Raw genomic sequence first — 23,054 nt, 5'->3', positions numbered from 1 at the left:
TCTGTTTTTTACTTCTCGGTGTATTTTAATCAGATTTCAGAAGTGTCCACTCCTGGTTATAACTGTCACAAAATTCAAGTGTTGAACAGCGATGTTTATAATGCAAACTGTTATTATGTACATCATTAATGGCCATTAAGTTTGAGAACATATCCATCATTCAGGACAGTGGCAGGCCAGCTCCTTCCTGAAATTACTTAGTGACATTTAAAAGTGTTTGCCAGCCCTATCCTCTCCTGCTTAACATCATTTCATTGACCCCATAGCCAAAGGGGGGAAAACAGATGAATAATTCCATTTATCTTAATGAAGTTGGGCAACTATGAGATTTTAATGAGCGGAAAAATGGTATGTTTTGCAAACTAAATAATAATCTATCCAAATGCAAGTAATAATAGTTCACCATTCAAGGGAAGGTACCAGAGAAAGAAACGGAGACCAAAGACAGAGAGAGAAAGAAATGAAAAACACACTAAGTTCAAACAATTTTTTAAAATCCATTTTGTTCTATCTATTTGAGACCTTTCCATGAATCTATGATGGTTGACAAAAATATATAAAGCAGCAGAAGAGACTGTTTTGCCTAGTTTGTAATTTGCATGCTTATAAATATAATGTCCTTTGCTTATTTCAAGCAATTGTGAACCACTTCACTCTAACATTTAAAAAGATCAAATTTACTTTTTTAAAAATGAGATAATGTAGGAGAAGCCAGTCACTAATTAGACACTATTTTCTCTTTTATTTTCTCATCCAATAGCTATTTTTTAGGTGATTGAGTCAAATACGTTAATTTGATTCAAATACTAATTTTGTTTTGAGGTGGCTGGTGTTTATTGAAAATGTTAAAATAAGCCAGACTTCTTTGATTTTTGCTAGTGCTACAGGCAGGTGTGGCTTCTCATTTTGTGTATACATTTTTTTTTCCTTAAACTCCACAGCTACCTTACATTTTCCTTGACGTTGAGAATAGCCAGCAATACAAAGAAAATAATCATCAGTTTAGTAATCATTTCCCCAGAAATGGGCCTTCAGTGACTTTGAGAAACGGTCTGGAAACAGAACTGTTCATGACAGAACAGACCACATCCTCTCCCATCTTGACTTCTCTGGAAAACATGGTGTGTGGACCCCGGCATCTCCAAGCCAGTCATGAAGCCTTTGAATTTTAATCCAAGCACAATTAGATATTTCTCCTACTGTCATGCTACATAAATATAGTTTAAGCTAAGACTCAAAGCCATGTTTTCTATAATGTGTCCACTGCTGATGGATTGTTTGGGGGCCACCAATGAACTATGCCTGACATTTAACAGAGCTGCCGCACTGGTCACAGGAGAGCAAGGAGAAATAGCAAACCGTCGTGAGCACATATGTCCCCTCATCCACAGTCAGAAACATCACAGTAGAACCCCTGCCTGCCAAAGGTCATGTGGGGCTTGTGAACAATTTGAAGGGGAAGACACATCTCATTAGTCACCTCCATGCTTTCAGTCTGTGGGGACGAAGGAGAGCCAAGAGGTGCTTAGTGAGAGATGGAAGCGGGTAGCAGCTGAGTGATTTCATCGGTGCTTCCAGAAGACAGAGAATATAGAACTGGAACCCTTCCCAGCAGCAGCTTAGAACCTGTGAGCAAAATCACAAGATAAAAGGAGTCCCTTGGAGATTTAAGATTCATTCTAAGGAGCCATCTATCACAGATATTCAAGATACTCCAGCCAATATTCTTGCTTACATCATTCCCTCAGAATAGAAGAGTCCCACACAAAATGGGGTTTATTTTGGGAATAACTACAATTAACTAAGCAGGCAAATGCCTGTAAAACAGGCCCCAGGGTAAGTGAAGTGCAGTAACTCCCAGAAATTGGGGCACCCCGTTTTTCCCTGTGCAACATCTGAAGGGTTATTTATTAATCAAGGCCTCTTCTTCTTTATGAAGTAGTAGAGCTTCTGTTCATAATTCTTTCTTTGTAGTTGAATCTGTAAAACAGGAAAATTCAGATCCTGCTCACACTGATAGGAGGTGCAAAGGGGAAGAGAAAAACCAATTGCCATATCCCCCTGGAATTCCTTTCTCATATAGCTAAGTATTAATTCATTAGTTCTTGGTTTTCAGTAGAATTATAAACCAGGAGCACAGAATCTGCTTCAATTCAGACTTCAAAATCATTTCCCCCTACATAATTCCTTATAGATGGTTTTTTACCCTGTATAGTGAGAAAATTTGGATTACTTGGAGTCAGGCTACCTGAGTTACAAACCTGGCTCAGACACAAACTAGGGGTGTTATTATGACATACCATTAAGCATCTTATGAAAAGAGCCGCTGAACTAAATGATCTCTAAGGCCCCTTCCCACTCTAATATAACATATAATCAACTATGATTCTACAGTTTGTTGTAAACAAGAAAAAGTCAGCCTTTTGAAAGAGAGATGGTTGCAAGGCAGAATCCTTGTAAGGCAATTACAGCAAAAATGGCACCTCAATATTTTCAAGTCACAGCAGGCTCAGTGAAGGGAAAAGAATGACTAAAAAGATTTTTCTGCTCACTTCACAGGTTGGGAGATCTAAAGTTTTTCTCTTCTTTTTTTTTTTTTTTTTTTTTTGAAACAGAGTCTCAATTCTGTGGCCCAGGCTGGAGTACAGTGGCATGATCTCGGCTCACTGCAACCTCCACCTCCCAGGTTCAAACAATTCTCCTGCCTCAGCCTCCCGAGTAGCTGGGATTACAGATGCATGCCACCATATTCATATAATTTTTATATTTTTTAGTAGAGACATAGTTGCACCATGTTGGCCAGGCCAGTCTTGAACTCCTGACCTCAAGTGATACTCCTGCCTCGGCCTCCCAAAGTGCTGGGATTACAGGCACGAGCCACCATGCCCGGCTTAAAGTTTTCCTTGTCTGGTTAAAGCTAACTCTCCGTGCTTGGATTGCCTGCAGTCATCTTGAGGGTGGCTTAAACGTATTTTACTGAACTGTTTGATCTGGTTTGATGAGTTAGGGGTTTGTCAGATGGATGGAGAGGCTTTGCCCTGCCCACTTTCATCTCTTCAACTTTGCTCCCTCCATTTCCCATCCCAATTGCTTCCAGCCTCCTCAAAGTCACCAGTGCCACTGTGACCACTGAGCTCTGACAACCACTTTTCATATGTTTTCTGTAGAAGAGTAAATGGTTTCTTAGAGCAGGTATAATGAAACATTTTATTTAGTTTTAGCATAATGAAAGAATACACTAAATATTGAGGTGGCAAAGAAGCCCTGGGCAGGCAGCAAGAGCCACTTGGTGAAGCCGAGAGGAGGTCCTGTCAATGACGTCTGACCCGAGCTGGTTGCTACAACAAAAGGTAGAATAAGGTGAGTCTGTGAGGTGGGGAACAAGCGGTATCCAATACGATGATCATATTTGGTGTGAATGTTGCCAGGTCTTTAGCCTCTAGGTCAATGTTGGTTACCCACCCACCCTGCTGGGTTAGCTCAATGCACTTCCCCTCCACTCCTGGCCCCCTACTCCTGAGAAGGACTGATGGTCTTGGGCAGAGCCAAGGACAGTGTTGTGTCACGATGCTAAGAAACGGAGGAGTTGGCACATTAAGAGGCAGGCAAAGCCTTCTCATTCATGTAGCAGGGTCTCTTTAGAGTCCTCCCATATTGGGGGTATGTTATTTCTCTGATGGGATGTAGCTCTTCTAGGACTTTTTGGGGAGAAACCACTGGAGAGGGTTGTGCACTGCCTTCCACCAGAGCCTCCTTGACCTAGGAAAGCCACGTGAGAGCCAAAACAGGGCTGATAGGGACAAGTTACCACCCAGGCCTCTGCAGGCAGCCTCAAGCCCAAGCAAAAGGCATCCCAGTGGCTCTCCTAGGTCCAAACTCACCATGAAAGGGGTTGTGAGCCATACTCCAACTAGGAATAAAAAGATTACATTTGTCTGGCATCTTCTCTGTGCATATAACGCCCCCAGGAACATAGGGCTGGACAAGGAGTAGCTGCACTCATAACAGATAATTGAAAATTAAAATATTCAGTATAGGGGTTTTCTCTGTTTCTTCCCGTCTTTGACACACAACTAGCAGTTGTATTATTAGTGGCAGACTGGGATAAAGATGGACTGATGGATAGGATGGCCACGTGGATACATAGAATGTATATGTAAAGAATGCATAGGTACATACATAAAAAAGATACAAACATAATAAATATGTATGTGTGGGACCACCCAGAAGGAAGGTCATCAATTTTGTTATTCTAGGATTCATATTAAAAGACAATATTTTTCAAGGGTGGAGCAAGCTGGTCGAATAGAAGCATTCACCAATCGTCCTCTTTTTCCCCCACCAGAAACACCAAATTTAACAACTATCTACACACACACACACAGACACACACACACACAAAATCTTCATAAGGACCAAAAATCAGGTGAGCAAGCACCTGGTTTTAACTTCATATTACTGAAAAAGGCACTGAAGAGGGTAGAAAAGACAGTCTTAAATTGCCAAGACCATCCCTCCCCCAGCCCCCCAGCAGTGACCACATGGCACACAAGATCTGTGTACTTGTGGGAGGGAGAGCACAGCGATTGTGGGACCCTGCACTGACTTCAGTGCTGCCTTGTTACAGTGGAAAACAAAACTAGGCTGAACTCAACAGATGCCCACTCATACTGGCAGCATTTAGAACAGCCCTAGCCAGAGGGGAATTGCCTATCCAAGTGGTCGGAACTTGAGTTCAGGCAAGACCCACCATCGTGGGCTAAAGTGCTCTGAAATCCTAAATAAACTCAAAAGGCAGCTTAGGCCACAAGAATGGCAGGTCTTAGTGCTGTGCTGGACTTGAAACCAGTGAACTTAGAGGGTATACAACCTACTGAGACACCAGCCAGGGCAGCTAAGGGAGTGCCCATGCCACCCCTCCACCAACTCCAGGCAGTACAGCTTACAGCTCCAAAACGGACCCCTTCCTTCCACTTGAGCAGAGAAAAGGGAAGAGAAACGAGGGCTTTGTCTTGTAACTTGGATAACAGTTCAGCCACAGTAGCACAGGGCACTGGGCAGAGTCATAAGGCGCCGATTCCAGGCCCTAGCTCACGGACGTTTCTAGACATATCCTGGGCCAGAAAGAAATTGCTGCCTTGAAGAGAAGGAGCCACTCCTGGCAACATTCATCACCTGCTGACTAAAGATCCCTTGGGTCCTGCATAACCAGCAGCGATACCCAGATAGTACATCAAGAACTTTGGGTGAGACTGAGATATGTTGGCTTCAGATAAGACCCAGAACATTCTGAGCTGTGGTGCCAACCGGGAGAGATTCCTTCTGCTTGAGATAAGCAGAGGGAAAAATAAAGGGGACTTTGTCTTGAACCTTAGGTACCAGCATGGCCACAGTGGGGTAGAGCACCAAGCAGGCTCTTGAGGTTCCTGATTCCAGATATTGGCTCATGGACAGCATTTCTGGACCTGCCCTGGGCCAAAGGGGAGCCCACTGCCCTGACAGGTGTGTCCCAGGCCAGGCAGCATTCACCACAAGCTGACTGAAGAGCCATTGGGCCTCAAGGGAACATCAGCAGTCACCTGGCAGTACCCACCACATTGTAGGCACGTGGTGGTGGTGGTGGCTATGGGGAGAGGCACCCCTGCCTGTGCAAAGGGAAAGGAAAAGTGGGAAGGACTTTGTCTTGTGGCTTGAGCACCAGCTTAGCCACAGTAGAACAGAGCATGAGGCAGATTTCTAAAGTTTTTGACTCCAGGCCCTGACTCCTGAAGAGCATTTCTGGGCCTGCCTGGGTACTGGGGGAACTCACTGACCTGAAAGGAAGGACATAAGCCTGGCTAGCTTCACTTGATGATTGTACAGCCCTAGGGCCCTGAGCAAACATAAGTACATAAGTAGAGCCAGGCAGTAGTTACAGTACGCCTTTGGCAAGACCCAGTGCTGTGCTGGCTTCAGGTCTGACCCAGTGTAGTCCCAGTGGTAGTGCGACGGGTTGCTTATGTCACTCTATCCCCAGTTCCAGGCAGCTCAGAACACGTACAGAGACTGTGTTTGGGAGAAAGTAAGGGAAAAAGACAAGAGTATTTACCTGGTAATCCAGAGAATTCTTCTGGATCTTATCCAAGATCACCAAGGCAGTACCTCTACCACCTGCAAGAACCATAGCATTATTGGGCTTGAGGTATCCCCTAATGCAGATACAAATTAGATCACAACACTCAAGTCCCTTTGAAGAACTGGAAAGCCTTTCCAAGAAGGATAGGTACAAACAAGCCCAGACTACGAAGACTAAAATAAATACCTAACTCTTCAATGCCTAGACATTGTTGAATATCCACAAGCATCAAGATCATCCAGGAAAACATGACCGCACCAAATGAACTAAGTAAGGCACCAAGATCAATCCTGGAGAAACAAAGATAAGTGATCTTGAAGGCAAAGAATTCAAAATAGCTGTTTTGAGGAAACTCAGAGAAATTCAAGATAACACAGAGAAGGAAATCAGAATTCTGTCAGACAAATTTAGCAAAGAGATGGAAATAAAAAGAATCAAGCAGAAATTCTGGAGCTGAAAAATGTGATTGACATACTAAAGAATGCAACAGAATCTCTTATCAGCAGAATTGATCAAGCAGAAGGAATTGTTGACCTTGAAGACAGGGTATTTGAAAATACATAATCAGAGGAGACAAAATAAAAAAGAATTAAACATTCCTACAAGATCTAGAAAAAAGGCTCAAAAGGGCAAATCTAAGAGTTATTGGCCTTAAAGAAGAAGTAGAGAAATAGATAGGGGTAGAAAGTTTATTCAAAGGGAAAATAACACAGAACTTCCCAAACCTAGAGAAAGATACCAACATTCGAGTACAAGAAGGTTATAGAACACCAAGTGAATTTAATCCAAAGAAGACTACCTCAAAGCATTTAATAATCAAACTCCCAAAGGTCAAGGATAAAGAATGGATCCTAAAAGCAGCAAGAAAAAAGAAACAAGTAACATATAATGGAGCTCCAATATGTTTGGCAGCAGGCTTTTCAGTGGTAACCTTACAGCCCAAGAGAGTGGCGTGACATATTTAAAGAACTAAAGGAAAAAAAAAAACAAATCTTTTACCCTAGAATAGTGTATCTGGTGAAAATATCCTTCAAACATGAAAGAGAAATAAAGATTTTTCCCAGAAAAAAATCTGAGGGACTTCTTCAACAATGGAACTGTCCTACAAGAAATGCTAAAGGGAGTTCTTTAATCAGGAAAAAAAGGATGTTAATGAGTAATAAAAAAATCATCTGAAGGTACAAAACTCACTGGTAATGTAAATACACAGAAGAAAAACAGCATATTATAACTCTGTAACTGATGTGTAAACTATTCTCATATTAAATAGACTAAAAGATGAACCAATTAAAAATAATAACTACAACAACTTTTCAAGACATAGATAATATAGAAGATAAACAGAAACAACAAAAAGTTAAAAAGTGAGAGATGAAGTTAAGGTGTGTAGAGTCTTTATTAGTTTTCTGTTTGCTTGTTTGATTTTTAGGCTAACAGTGTTAAGTTGTTACCAGTTTAAAATAATGGGTGATGGATGGGCACGGTGGCTGACGCCTGTAATCCCAGCACTTTGGGAGGCCGAGAAAGGCAGATCATGAGGTCAGGAGATTGAGACCATCCTGGCTAACACAGTGAAACCCCGTCTCTACTAAAAAATAACAAAAAATTAGCTGGGCTTGGTGGTGGACACCTGTAGTCCCAGCTACTCAGGAGGCTGAGGTAGGAGAATGGTGTGAACCCAGGAGTTGGAGGTTGCAGTGAGCGAGATTGCACCACTGCACTCCAGCCCGGGCAACAGAATGAGACTCTGTCTCAAAAAAATAAAAATAAAAAAATGGATGATAAGATAGTATTTACAAATCTCATGGTAACTTCAAACCAAAAAACGCACAACAGATACACAAGAAATAAAAAGCAAGAAACTAAATCATATCACCAGTGAAAAATCACCTTCACTAAAACGAAGACAGGAATGAAAAAAAAGAAGGAAGACCACAAAACAACCAGAAAACAAACAACAAAATGGCAGGAATAAATCCTCACTTATCTATAATAACACTGAATGTAAATGGACTAAGCTTTCTGATTAAAAGACATAGAGCAGCTGAATAGATTTTAAAACAAACAAATGAAAAAACAAGACCCAGTGATCTGTTGCCTACAAGAAATACACTTCACCTATAAAGACACAGACTGAAAATAAAGGGTGGAAAAAGATATTTCATGTTAATGAAAACCAAAAAAGAGCAGGAGTAGTTATAATTATATCAGACAAAATAGTTTTCAAAAATTATAAGAAGAGACAAAGAGGGTCACTATATAATGATAAAGGGGTCAATTCAGCAAGAAGATGTAACAATTTGAAATACACACACACACACACACACACACACACACACACACGCATTGAAGCATCCAGGTATATAATGCAAATATTATTAGAGCTAAAGAGAGACATCAACCCCAATACAATAATAGCTGGAGACTTCAACATCCCACCTTCAGCATTGGACATATCTTCCAGACAGAAAATTAACAACTAAACATTGAACTTAATCTGCACTACTGACCAAATGGACCTAATCAATATTTACAGAACATTATATCCAATGGCTTTAGAAAACACATTCTTCTCCTCAGTACATGAATCATTCTAAAGGATAGACCATATGTTAGCTCACGAAACAAACACATATAAATTTAAATAAAATCAAACATCTCCTCTAACCACATTGGAATAAAACTAGAAATCAATAACAAGAAGAATTTTGGAAACTATACAAATACATAGAAATCAAACAATATGCTTCTGAATGATCGGTGGGTCAATGAAGAAATTAAGAAGAATGTTGAAAAATGTCTTGAAACAAATGATAATTGGAACACATCATACAAAAACCTATGGGATACAGCAAAAGCAGGGAAGTTTATAACTATAAGTGCCTGCATCAAAAAAGAAGAAAAACTTCAAGTAAATAACCAAATGATGTATATTAAAGAACTACAAAAGCAAGAGAAAACTAAACCCAAAATTTGAAGAAGAAAAGAAATAATAATGATTAGAGCAGAAACACATGAAATTGAAATGAAGAAAACAATACAAAAGATCAATGAAATTAAAAGTTCGTTTTTTGAAAAGCTAAACAAATTTGACAAACCTTTAACCAGACTAGCTAAGAAAAAAAGAGAGGTGATCCAAATAAATAAAAGCAGAGATGAAAAAGGAAACATTACTACTAATACTGCAGAAATTCAAAGGATCATTAGTTGCTATTATGAGCAACTAGACACCTGTAAATTGGAAAATACAGAAGAAATGGATAAAGTTCTAGACACATACAATCTATCAAGATTGAACCATGTAGAAACCCAATTACTTGAACCAATAACTTGAATGTTATTTGACTAGTAACATGTAATGAGATCAAAGTGGTAATAAAAAGTCCCACAGCAAAGAAAAGCCTGAGACATGATGGCTTCACTGCTGAATTCTACCAAACATTTAAGAAGTAATACCAATCCTACTCAAACTATTCTGAAACAGAGAGAAGGGGATACTTCCAAATTCATTCTAAGAGGTCAGTATTACCCTGACACCAAAACCAGACAAAGGCATGAAAGAAAGAAAAACAAGAAAGAAGGAGGGAGGGAGGGTGGCAAGGAAGGAAGGAAGAGAAAAAGAGAGAGGAAGGAAGAAAGGAAAAGAAAAAGAGAAAGAGAGAGAGGAAGGAAGGAAGGAAGGAAGGAAGGGAGGGAGGAAGGAAGGGAGGAAGGGAGGGAGGGAAGGAAGGGGGGAGGGAAGGAGACTAAAGATCAATGTCACTGATATTGATGAAAAAATCTTCAACGAAATACTAGCAAACTGAATTTAATGACACATTAAAAGGATTATTCATCATTACCAAGTGGGATTTATCTCAGGAATGTAAACGTGGTTCAACATATGCAAATCAATCAATGTAATATATCGTATCAACAGAATAGAAGACAAAAACCATATGATCATTTTGATTAATGCGGAAAAGGCATTGTTAAAATTCAACATCACTTCGTGATAAAAAAAAATAACCTCAAAAAACTGGGCACAGAAGGAATATCCCTCAACATAATTAGAGCCATATATGACAGATCCACAGCTAGTATCATACTGAATGGGGAAAAACTGAAAGCTTTTCCTCTAAGATATGGAACACAACAAACATGCCTAATTTCACCACTGTTATTCAACATAGTACTGGAAGCCATTGCTAGAGCAATCAGACAAGAGAAAGAAAGGGCATCCAAATTGGAAAGAAAGAAGTTAAATTATCCTTGTTTGCAGATGATAGGACCTTATATTTTAAAAAACCTAGACTCCACCAAAAAACGATTAGAACTGATAAATTCAGTAAAGCTGCAGAATACAAAATCAATGTACAAAAATCAGTAGCATTTCTATATGCCAACAGCAGTCTGAAAAAGAAATTTAAAAAGGGATCCCATTTACAATAGCTACAAATAAAATAAGATACCTAGAAATTAATCAAAGAAGTGAAAGATCTCTACAATGAAAATTATAAAATCTTGATGCAAGAAATTGAAGAGGACACAAAAAAGAAAGATATACCATGTTTGTGGATTGCAAGAATCAATATTGTTAAAATGTCCATACTACCCACAGCAATGTACAGATTCAATACAATCCTTACCAAAACACCAACAGCATTCTTCAAAGAAATAGAAAAAAAAATCCTAAAATGTATATAGAACCACAAAAGACCCAGAATAGCCAAAGCTATCCTGAACAAAAAGAACAAAACTAGAGGAATTACATTGTGTGACTTCAAATTACACTACAGAGCTGTAGTAACCAAAACAGCATGGTACTGGCATAAAAACAGACGTATAGACCAATGGAACAAAATAGAGAACCCAGAAACAAGTCCAGGTATCTACAGTGAGCTCATTTTGACAAAGGTGCCAAGAACATGCCTTGGGGGGAAAGATGGTCTCTTCAATAAATGGCACTGGGAAAACTAGATATCTATATGCAGAAGAATAAAACTAGACCCTTATTTCTCACTATATACAAAAATCAAATAAAAATGGATTAAAGACTAATACCTAAGATCTCAAAATATGAAACTAAAATAAAACATTGGGAAAACTCTCCAAGACACTGGAGCTGGCAAAGATTTCTTGAGTTATACCCCACAAGCACAGGCAACTAAAATAAATGTGGGCAAATGGGATCACATCAAGTTAAAAGCTTCTCCACACCAAAGGAAACAAACAAAGTGAAGAGATAACCCACAGAATGGGAGAAAACATTTGCAAACTACCCATCTGACAAGGGATTAGTAATCAGAATATACAAAGAGTTCAAACAACTCTATAGAAAAAAATTTCTAATAATCTGATTTTAAAATGGGCAAAAGATTTGAATACATACTTCTCAAAAGAAGACATACAAATGGCAAACAGGTTTACAGGTTTACGAAAAGGTGATCATTGATCATCAGAGAAATGCAAATCAAAACTACAATGAGATATCATCTCCCCCAAGTTAAAATGGCTTCTATCCAAAAGACAGGCAATAACAAATGCTGGTGAGGATGTAGAGAAAAGGGAACCCTAGTACACTGTTGGTGGGAATGTAAATTAGTACGACCACTATGGAGAACAGTTTGGAGGGTCCTCAAAAAACTAAAAATAGAGCCACCATATGATCCAGCAATTTCACTGCTAGGTATATACCCAAAGGAAAAGAAATCAGTATATTGAAGAGGTATCAGCACTTCCATGTTTCTTGCACCACTGTTCACATTAGCCAAGATTTGGAAGCAACCTAAGTGTCCATCAACAGATGAAAGGATAAAGAAAATGTGGTAAATATACACAATGGAGTACTATTCCACTATAAAGAAGAATGAGATCCAATCATTTGCAACAGCATAGATGGAACCGGAGATTGTTAAGTGAAATAAGCTGGGCATAGAAAGACAAATTTGACATGTTCTTACATATTTGTGGGATCTAAAAGTTAAAACAATTGAACTCATGGAGATGGAGAGTAGAAGAATGATTACTAGAGTCTGGGAAGGGTTATAGGGGGTTAGGGGGAAGTGGGAATGGCTACTGGGTGCAAAAAAAAAAAAGAATGAATGAATAAGACCTAATATTTGATACCAAAACAGTGTGTCTTATAGTCAATGATAATCTAACTGTACATTTTATAATAACTAAAAGAGAATAATTAGATTGTTTGTAACACAAAGGATACATGCTTTGGTGATGGATACCCCATTTACGCTGATGTGATTGTTATGCATTGCATGCTGCATCAAATTATCTCATCTAGCCCGTAAATATATATACCTACTATGTACCCATCAAAATAAATAATTTTTTAAAGACAATATTTTTCATTTTTTCTTTGTTCTATTTAATATAAAAACAGATTGATGAAAATGTATGAAAAGAAAAACTAAGGGTCAAAGAAATCTTATTAATCAGAATGAATACCTCCTTGCCCACCTTTTCTACAATTAAATAAATGGGCATAGCAATAGATCATCACCATAGATCATCACCATACTATTAGTCAAGGTCGCATCTCTGTTTTTTTTTTTGTTTTTTATTTTTGTTTTTTTGAGACAGAGTTTCTCTCTGTTGCCCAGGCTGGAGTACAGTGACACGATCTCAGCTCACTGCAAGCTCCGCCCACTGGGTTCACACCATTCTCCTGCCTCAGCCTCCCGAGTAGCTGGGAATACAGGTGCCCGCCACTACACCTGGCTAATTTTTTGTATATTTAGTAGAGACGGGGTTTCACCGTGTTAGCCAGGATGGTCTCAATCTCCTGACCTCGTGATCCACCCGCCTTGGCCTCCCAAAGTGCTGGGATTACAGGCGTGAGCCACAGCGCCCAGCCAAGGTCCCATCTCTTTATGGCATCAGACAATACACATAGTAGCAGCAGTAGTGAAATATTCAAGAGCTGAGGTTACAATTAAATGGGCAGAGTAATAATTTCCTGCTGAAGGACTTTACAATTTGGTTATCTGCCTGTGGATAAGAAGCTAAATGTGTACACGAATGATTTTGTATCACAGGATCCTGTGTTTAAATATAAGCCCTTCACATTACCCATAATCCATTGCCACCCTCATCATTATTCCCTATCCCTTTTCTTCAGAGCCCAAAGTTTCCATCCCAGTTGAACATATTCTAAAGCAAGTCCCAGCCTACGTTACCAACCATTTCTCCCCGCAAGATTCCCCTTCCACGCTAACCAAGATCAATGTCTCCCTCTCCTTTTCATTTATTAATGAGCAACAAATATATGGAAAATCATGTGTTGGCAGCTGATAAGGAATGGAAATAAATAAGATACATTTCCCAGCTTTAAGGAGTTTACCAACCAATAGAAGAAATGCGCGTCTGAGCATATGCATGATAATACAAGGAAAAATACACATAAATTGCTGTGAAAATATTGAATAAAGAATGACAGATTCTAACTGTGGTGGGAGGAGGCTTTATGGAGGATGTAGCATGCAAGCTGCAATCTAAAGAATGAGTGGGATTTCCATACACAGAAAAATTGGGGAGGGCATTCCAGATTGAGAGAACAGCTTGAGCAAAGGCAAGAAGGTGAGAAATTGCTTGGTGGATTCTGTTGTGCTAGAAGATTACAATGAAACCAAACAAAGACAGCTTGTGTAGGGCTTCAAATCCCTGTCAAGGAGACTGAATGCCTAAACTACTCTGTAGTTAGTAAGAGCTAACAAAAAATTTTGAGGCGAATGGCATGAATTAGATCTGCACTTTAGGAAGATAATTCTAGCAGCACTAAGAAAGTTCTATGGTTTGAATCTCCCAAAGTTCATGTGTTGAAAACTTAATCCCTGATGTAGCTGTATTGAGAGACAGTACCTTGAAGAGGTGATTAGCTCATGTGGTGTTTGCCCTCAGAAATGGATTAATGCCATTATCACAGGCATGGCTTTGTTATCTCAGGAGCAAGATCTTCATAAAAAGATGAGTTGAGCCTGATTCCCCTTCTCTCTGTCATGTGTTCTCTTGCCCTCCCACCTTCTGCCATGGGATGATGCAGCAAGAAAGCCTTCACAAGATGCTGGCCCCTTGATCTTAGACTTTCCCACCTTTAGAATCATGAGCCAAACAAATTTCTGTTTATTATAAATGATATAGTCTTGGGTATTTTGTTACAGCAACACAAAACAGACTAAGACAGAAAGGAAGACTCAAAAGGCAAAAAAGACAGAGATGAGGTATGTTCCGAATGTCCTAAACTGAAGTCATCATCTTCTCCCTTAAATCTAACCCTTACCATGTATTTATTACTCCAGTAAGGGCACACCTATCCTCCAACTTACCTAACCTATAAAACTTGGGGTCAGCTTTGTCCCCTTCTAGCTCTCCTACTTCTTTTTCTTCCTCTTGCTCTTTGGATAGTTAATCCATCAAAGAGCTCTGTTTATTTTATTTGCCAAATATTTTTATGACTCTCTCCTGTCTTTTCCACTCTTAATATCCTTGTGCAGGTTCTTAGCATCCTCACCAGGTGGATCACAATAGTTTCCTGTCTAGAAGAAAATGCTCTGGCCGGGCACGGTGGCTCACGCCTATAATTCCAGCACTTTGGGAGGCCGAGGCGGGTGGATCACGAGGTCAGGGGTTCGAGACCAGCCTAACCAACATGGTGAAACCCCATCTCTACTAAAAATACAAAAAAATTAGCTGGGCGTGGTGGCGGGCGCCTGTAATCTCAGCTACTCAGGAGGCTGAGGCAGGAGAATTGCTTGAACCCAGGAGGTGGAGGTTGCAGTGAGCCAAGATTGCACCACTGCACTCCAGCCTGGGCAACAGAGCAAGACTCTGTCTCAAAAAAAAAAAAAAAAAAAAAGAAAAGAAAAAGAAAAAGAAAAAGAAAATGCTCTTGTGTAGAAGACTGAAAATGTATTCCAAAGCTCAGAAGAAAGTTCATGATGAGACTTGTTGGAACAAAGATGACATTTGAAGACAGTGGAGAGGGTGGTAACACCATGGAAGCAACAGCAGCAGCAACAACAGCAACAACAAAGGCACCAATGACAGAACCTTAGGAGATGGCTTTAATAGAGAGACTTTAACGGAGGAGAAGAAAGAGGAGGGGTTGTCAACACACGAGAATGAGAAGAAATAGAGAAGTCAGAGACAAGCACAACATTGCTAGAGAACCCAATGGTAGAAAGACTTTTATGTGAAATCGTACAGAAAGATGAGTAGAGTGAGGCTGAATCTCATAGCCTGTATCAATTTGATGGCCACTGGTGATCTTTAAGGATGCAGATTCAATGACAGGTTAGGAGTGGAAGCTAAATTCCAGTAGGTTAAAGAATGAGTAGATGGTGAGATGCTGGCAACAAAGAGAAAAGTCTACCCTTGTATTGAGTTTAGTACTGAAAGAAATAAAGTTAATGCAGCCAGGCGTGGTGGCTCATGTCTGTAATCTCAGCACTTTGGGAGGCCGAGGCAGGCAGATCACTTGAAGTCAGGAGTTTGAGACCACCCTGGCCAACATGGTGAAACCCAGTCTCTACTAACAACAACAACAAAAATTAGTTGGGCATGGTGGCAGGCACCTGTAATCCCAGCTACTCAGGAGGCTAGGCAGGAGAATCACTTGAGCCTGGGAGGCAGAGGTTGCAGGGAGCTGAGATCGAGCCACTGCACGCCAGCCTGGGCGACAGAGTGAGACTTTGTTTTAAAAAAAAAAAAAAGAAAGAAAGAAAAAAGAAAATAAAAAAAGAAAGTTAATGCATCTTAGCTCTCGCCAGAAGATCCCAAATCTTTCCTTCTCTCTCAGGGAAATCTAACCTTTTCCCACTCCCTACTTCACATTCCTTTGAAGAAGAGTAAACTAGTGGCATTATAATCTCCAGCCACACTCCAAACTAATTTTCCATATCTTTTTTTATCAAGTCATCCTCTGAAGTGTAGGCCCTCCATCTTCATACCATCCCTACTATTGCTGCCCGCCAGGACCAGTTTCTGTTAGCCAAACATCCACAGGAAAAGAGGGCTACACAGATAAAATTTAGTACCTCTTCTCCTAAATACAAAGAGTCCAAAAAAGTTTTAAAATAAAAAAAGGTCAAAGGATGAAAAGTCACCCTACCCCTCACCCCTCTGCTGTGGCAAGAGTTATAAAATAAGTATTCCAGTCTGGAAAAATGAAGGATTAGAAGGGAATATGATCAGCCTCTAAGAAAACATGATGGATATGGCCAGAGAGCCCCAGACTCAGCCACCAAATTCCAGAATATTATAGCTAAAAGGTAAACCTTGAAGTTTCAAAGAGATTGTTTATGTTGGAGCCCTGGTCTCTGTTACCCTGACAAACTATCCTTTTCTGATGCATTGCAAGCCTGACCTTTGTGAGGAGGAGGGGATCTCAAATTCTAGGCTGGACACCGCTTCAGCCGTGGAGACAGCTGCAGCTCCATAATCCTCCCCACGCTCACTGCCGCCTCACCAATGGGAAAAAAAAATCACCCTCATCAGATAGAATGGGAGGAAAGGTACTGGGTTTTATGAGCTAGAAATGAAATAATCTGTTTTTTATTAACTATCATGAGAAAATTATTAGTTCATGCCAGAATCACAGATATAAACATTATCATATTGAAAGCATTTACTCTGAAGGAGACCATCTGGCAGAGCCTTGCAGACCACACTTTGAGAGGCAGAGCATGTGTCGCCATTGCGGGCTCTTCCACTAAAGCGGCCAATCCAGAAGAAGTGAAAATTTAAGGGTTTTGAGGGGAGTACTCTGCGGTAATGACATCTGCTAGATACTTGTCACATGTTCTCTAGAGGTGGACCTGCTTTTACAAATGCTGTTTTATGAAAATCTGTGTTTTCAAAACAAGGGGTGGTTATTATTCAGAATCCCTCTCTTTAAAAATGGGTTTTTCCTTGAGCACTGAATTTCAGAAGGGTGTTTATATAATGTGTAGAGCATTAACTGTTTAACATAAAGGTCGGAGGAAAGATGAAGGGGACTGTAGGAAACCCAATGAGTTAGGAGCCACAATTAATTACAGATTAACCAAAAATGGAAAATATAGCATTTGAAATTATAAAGTAAATGCATAGTTCTTTTTTTGTAAAATGCAGTTTTGAAAACCTCACATTGTCACTTTTTTTTTTTTTTTTTCAGAAAGGGAGAGATAGCTATAATTTGGAAAGCATTTCACCCTCTCTGGATACAGATAGAGCCCTAGTTACATACAAAGTGAAGGAAACTTTACATTCCAGAAAAGAAGAAATGCTGATGGCAACTCGAAGAAACGCCCGACTCCCTTGAAGATCCACGTGAATGGTTTTCACCTGGCTGGCTTCCAATGTCAGCGGACTCTGAATTAACGTTTGTTTGCATCTTCTGCCTTCATTTGCTCAGAGATGCTATTGCTGGTTGAATATCAGTCCCACGTTGAGCCTTTCCCAGATCTCCCTCCTCTAGGTCACACTGCATCCCCACTTACTCAGGCAGACACTATGCATATCTCAAAATCTAGTGAGAGTATAGCAGCATCTAACAACTAGGAGCTCAATAGTTGTCAGGGGTTTTGGGCCGCAGCGACTCAATCTCTACCTTTTAGTCAGGAGAGTAATTCAGATTATACAGGCTGCATATGTTTACTGTCTCATCATATCAAACACTTTAGTGTGGATATCAGAAGTAGAGGAAAAAGCTCTCAAGTAATTCAAATCTCCCGGGAGAATTTGGACTCTCAATAATTATTCTATTGTCCTTATACTTTTAAAAGTTTAACAACTGTTTTTAGTGCTTTCTGAAAGGTAATACATGCACATGATAAAATAAAAGCCAATTCAATGATTATGTTTCAAGAAGAGAGTGAAAAGTCATAATATGATTGTTTGTATCTCCTGCCTTCATTTGTTCAGAGATGCTATTGTTGGTTGAATATCAGTTTGTGTTTGAGCCTTTCCCAAATCTTGCCCCTCTGTGCCACACATTAACTTCTATGGGTGGACCAAGACAATCTATGGGATGAATTCCTCAGTCTGGAGTAGTAAACTTCTGGGGAGGTAAGCAGAGCTTCGCATTCTGGATCTTAAGCTAAGAGTCCTAAATTGCTATACTTTTGGTCACTGTACAATCTTTTCTGACCGAATCTATACATGACAACTCATCTGATGAGAAATTAGATTACTAAATGAGTGGACAAAGTATTTGTGTATGCTTCTTATAAGCTATTAGCCATAAAAGAAAGTGTTTAGGTAGGTAGATGACAAGTGACTAAGAGAAAGAGAGTTACAGAGAAACAGCAAGACTTTAGAGCATCTAACTCCATCTCATTCTGTAAAAGAATCTTTCATTATTTAAAAAGAAACTGTAGCCTAGACAGTGTGAGGGAAGGGAAGGCACAAGGACAGAATGAAAGAAAGGTATTTTCCTAATCATTAAAAAAATAATAATTGCTGGCCAGGTGCAGTGGCTCATGCCAGTAATCCCAGGACTTTGGGAGGCCAAAGCGGACAGATTGCTTGAGCCCAAAAGTTTGAGACCAGCCTGGGCAACATGGTAAAACCCCATCTCTACCAAAAATACAAAAAATTAGTCAGGCGTTGTGGTGCACACCTGTGGTTCCAGCTACTTGGGAGGCTCAGGTAGGAGGGTCACTTAAGCCCAGGAGACAAAGGTTGCAGTGAGCTGAGATCATATCACTGCACTCCAGCCTGAGTGACAGAGCAAGACCCTATCTCAAAATAATAATAATAATAATTGATTATGTAATTCATATTAATTTAAAGTAGTCTTATGGTTCAGTCTTGTGGTTTAGTATCAAATCACAGATACAACAGTCCCACAGAAAAAAAATATAATTAACACCAATTTAAGTCTTAGTTTCTTCATAAAACACCAAAGAAGGGAGTGTGTGTGTGTGTGTGTGTGTGTATATATATATTTTTGTTGTTGTTGTTGTTGTTTGTTTGTTTGTTTGTTTCGAGATAGAGTCTCGCTCTGTCACCCAGGCTGGAGTGCAGTGGCACGATCTCGGCTCACTGCAACCTCCACCTCCCAGGTTCAAGCAATCCTCCTGCCTCAGCCTCCCAAATAGCTGGGATTACAGGTGCCTGCCACCACGCCTGGGTAATTTTTGTGTTTTTAGTAGAGAAGGGGTTTCGCCATATTGGTCAGGCTGGTCTTGAACTCCTGACCTCAGGTGATCCACCTGCCTAGGCCTACCAAAGTGCTGGGATTACAGGTGTGAGCCACTGTGCCCTGCTGGGAGTATATTTTTAATATGCACCCAAAGAGCTTAAAAATCTTCTTTACACATTTTTCTCTATCAAGGATGTGCTCCAGTAGGAACCAACTAACAATGAATCTCTCCAAGCCTTACTCTCTCACTCTCTCTATAACCCCTTAAAATTCCTCCCAACACTCAAGCCACACAATTTCTTTCCTTTCTTCCTCAGCATTTCACTATATAGATGAATTTAACCCGTCTGGTTTCCGCCCCATATCTTAGAACCTGAACACTCAGATTGAAAGAGCCTATCATTATCAAGCAGGATAAACTTTAAAAATAAATTCATACATAGTGATATCAAAACAAAACTCCAGAGCATTGAGGTGAAAAAGGCAATCCTAAAAGGTACAAGAGGATACAGAGGATTACCTACAAAGGAGTGAGAGTCAGATCAAAAGGGTACTACTCATCAACCAAAGCAGTCTCAAGAAAATAGTGGAATAGCTTAGAAATGCACAGGAAAAATCAATTTGAACTTAGAGTTCTATAACAAGCCAAGCTAACATGTAGAGAGAGACAGCAAAATACCTTCTCAGACATACAAGCACTTAGAAAAATGTATTACCCACTCTGATGGAGAAGGGAGGAAAAGCAAAAGAAAATCTACCAAAGATGTGCTCCAGCAGGAAGAAAAATGAATCCAAAAGGTAATGATGGGCTATAAGCAGTAAAGAAGAATGTATTCATGTTTTATTTTTGTAATTAGAAAGTAATCATTTTTCAAAGGTTGGGGAGAAAAGATAACGATAATTCTTTATTTATATTCCATTTTACCTTTGCATGATATGTCACTATAGTTTGCAAAATGCTTTCCTATAAATTGTCAGTAGCTAGAATCACAGGACCTACAAAAATATGTTTTAAGAGGGCTATGTTAGGACAAATATTAATTCCAATAAAACTTGGAAATGTGATCCCTGAATCTAGTAAGATATTTCTTGCCGTGTACACTGGCTGGCTTCTACAATCATTATGATGACAATGTCATTGGGTCTAAGAAGGGTTGATGAACATGAAATTTAGCAGACTTTTTTTTTTTTTAACTCTGCCTACCAAGTTGAACCAGATTATGGACTGGTAGATAGGAGATGAATGGAGGTAAGAACTATAATAGTTCAGATCGGCTGATGCATTCAAAAGGGACTCACAAGACGTTCAGGCTCTGAGGTTTATGGACTAGAGAGGACTCTCGCTGCCAGGGTGTGACAGGGAGGCCACTATTCTGCCCAGGAGGCCTTCTAATGACAGATCCTAGGTTCCCCAAAGGCGCCTATTGAGAGGCTCATGGTGCTATTGCCTGTGTCATAGGCCATGAATTTAGGGCTTGGAATCTCTCACTTGAACTTTTTTACACCATCCCTGATGTGTGCCAGAAAAAGAGCAGCTGCCAAAAAGCAGACATTTTCCTGTCTCTAAAAATAGGACACTGGCAACGCTTCAGGCTCCTGTGCCAAGACCTGGCCCTTCCCAGGATAAACAATAGATGGCCAAGCCGATCGGAAAGCAAATATTGAGTCCTGAAGCATGTCTAAGTCCAGCCTGAAATGCCTAGGTCAGGGCATGTGCACTCGAAAGCCAGGAAGCCAGAGAAGGCCCTCCCTCCTCCGCAGCTGATGGAGGGCAGCTGTTGCGCCCAGCCACGGACCAGGTGTGGCTGAGAGGAGGCCTCAGGTTACACCCAGACCTTGACCCAGCTGAGGTCACAGAGTCCCTATCAGGTCCTGCCTCTAGAGCCCTGGGGTGCGTGGTGACAGATCTGAGGGCCTGTGAAATCCTGTCCAGAGAGAGCTCCCTGGGAAGGAAAGAGTTTCAAAAGCATCCTTCTGCATTCGTCACTCAGGGCTGTGCTCGTCACCTGTCAAAACTCCTCATGCCTAGCTGAGAGCCCTCACCTGCTAGATACAGGACCAGCAAAACCTCCTGAATATAGGAATGCTATAACAGCGTTCCCACTCTAATTGCCTCCCAATTCGTCAAATCCTTCTACAGCACATGTTCAAACCCCTGTGCCTTGTCATTAGGGTTCAAACCTTCCAGACCATAGCTTGGCTTTTTGCTGGTTTGGGGACTTAAGAAGTCTAAGAGGGGGTTAGGGGAGGAGAGGGCCTAAATATAGCAAATATTTGCAGGCATAATCACTCCATAAACATGCTTCAGTGGAACAGAGTGTAGGGCTGACCCAGATGACGGATGTCACTCACCCAAGTGTCACATAAATAAAATTGAATGAGCCCATTCTCTCGCAGAACCAGAGTGACGCCTGTTCCCACTATAAATATTTATGAAGTCATCGTCCTTAAAAGACTTTATTTTTCCAGGTAAGTAGACTTTAAGGAACAGGTTAAGCAGAGCTTTGCCTGCAATTATGGAATAGTCACCATAGCTTTTCAATGAGTATTCCATGGAAAGGAAAATAAAAAGAGAAAGAAGGTAAGGAAAAACAAGTCCCTGTTCCATGGGGCTGCTGCACGAAGACCTCATTTATGCCAGTCAAAGTTCATTCTCATTCAAAAAGTGACAGCCTTCTCTGGGAAGAAGAAACCAGAAGCAGAAACCAGAAGAAGCCCTATCAGTCCCATTCCACTCAGGCCTGTGTATTGAAGGCGGCACAAACAGATCCTTGTCACCCAAATTCCAACCCCTCCCACCACCTCTGCTAGGAGAGACATTCTCCTTTGCATTCTCACTCTCCTAGTCTGTCTCTTAGTAACAGAAAAAATGTACACCTCATCCCATTACTATGCTCATTTGAAAAGAATTCTCAGAATGTGAGGATGTGTGCCTGGGTGGCTCTCTGGGTGTTTATGCAAAGTCTACTACTTTTGCCCGTAGTTACTCTTCCTGATTGCATGAGGAATGGCACCTCAGAAACCCTACTGGCATCTGACAATCTTTCTGCACTCAGGAGGAGCAAACACCTCCTCCAGGCTTAGGAGCACTCCAACAGTCCCCTTCTCCAAGGCACTGTGGCAGTCCCCGACCTGGAACTCTCAAGCCATTGTCTCCACTACAATACATGCTAATTTTCACTTCACGTTGCAAGTTCCATGTTATTCATCTCCTCACTGCACCAAAGCCCTCGCCCAAGTCCATCAAGCCTGTTTCTTTCCCAGGGATGGCCTTGTGCCTGGGCTCTCTTCCCCTCCAAACTCCGGGGTGGCCCCTGCTTTTTATCAGACTGAACTGGCTCTAAGGAGAAACGTTGACGATCATCTTGCTCTAGACTCCAGGAAGTCTTGCTCCACAAAGAACAAGAGTCTCTGGTTTTGTGAAATGAGTCACAGGCTGCCTTGACTATGCCTATCTGGGGACGCCAGGGCTGCCATGTATGGTCTGTGCTCCGTGCCACCCACCTCTCGCTGTCAGTCCAAGCTCTTTGCCAGGACAGCCTGAGTCATAAAACTCAGCACATTCCTCAGGCGTTGGATAGTCTTTCCTTGTTATTACTTTGCTTTTGTTTTATGCAGCACCTGGTTTCATTTTTAAAACCCAAATAAAAATCACACGGTCAGGGCGGGAGTGGGGAAATAGGAAGAAAAGCAAAGGGCTCTAACTCCGCAAACAGGGAGGCACAGAGCAGGACAGAGATGGGGCTGCGGCTGAGGGACTGGGGAGAGCCAGGATGTGCCACTAATGAATTGGTTTGACCACAATCTTCCTTGCTGTAT

General features: G+C 40.7%; 1 protein-coding gene across 2 annotated transcripts in view; it reads right to left on the bottom strand.

Annotated features, from left to right (window-relative positions):
• Positions 1-1,872: 1,872 nt before the first annotated feature.
• Positions 1,873-23,054, bottom strand: part of CUNH4orf51 (chromosome unknown C4orf51 homolog) — a 75,796-nt gene continuing 54,614 nt past the window's right edge. Inside the window, exon 5 of one of the 2 annotated variants that reach the window (XR_009212611.1) lies at positions 1,873-1,980. The gene's annotated coding sequence lies outside the window, so the exon portion shown is untranslated. Of the gene's footprint in view, positions 1,981-3,265; positions 3,339-23,054 lie in introns of those variants that run through there. The other variant, XR_009212612.1, reaches the window with a different exon arrangement.

Source organism: Hylobates moloch, unplaced genomic scaffold, assembly GCF_009828535.3.
Source record: "Hylobates moloch isolate HMO894 unplaced genomic scaffold, HMol_V3 SCAFFOLD_3, whole genome shotgun sequence".
Lineage (NCBI taxonomy): Eukaryota > Metazoa > Chordata > Mammalia > Primates > Hylobatidae > Hylobates > Hylobates moloch.
Note: the sequence above shows the minus strand (reverse complement) of the source record. Positions and strands in the feature narration are given on the sequence as shown.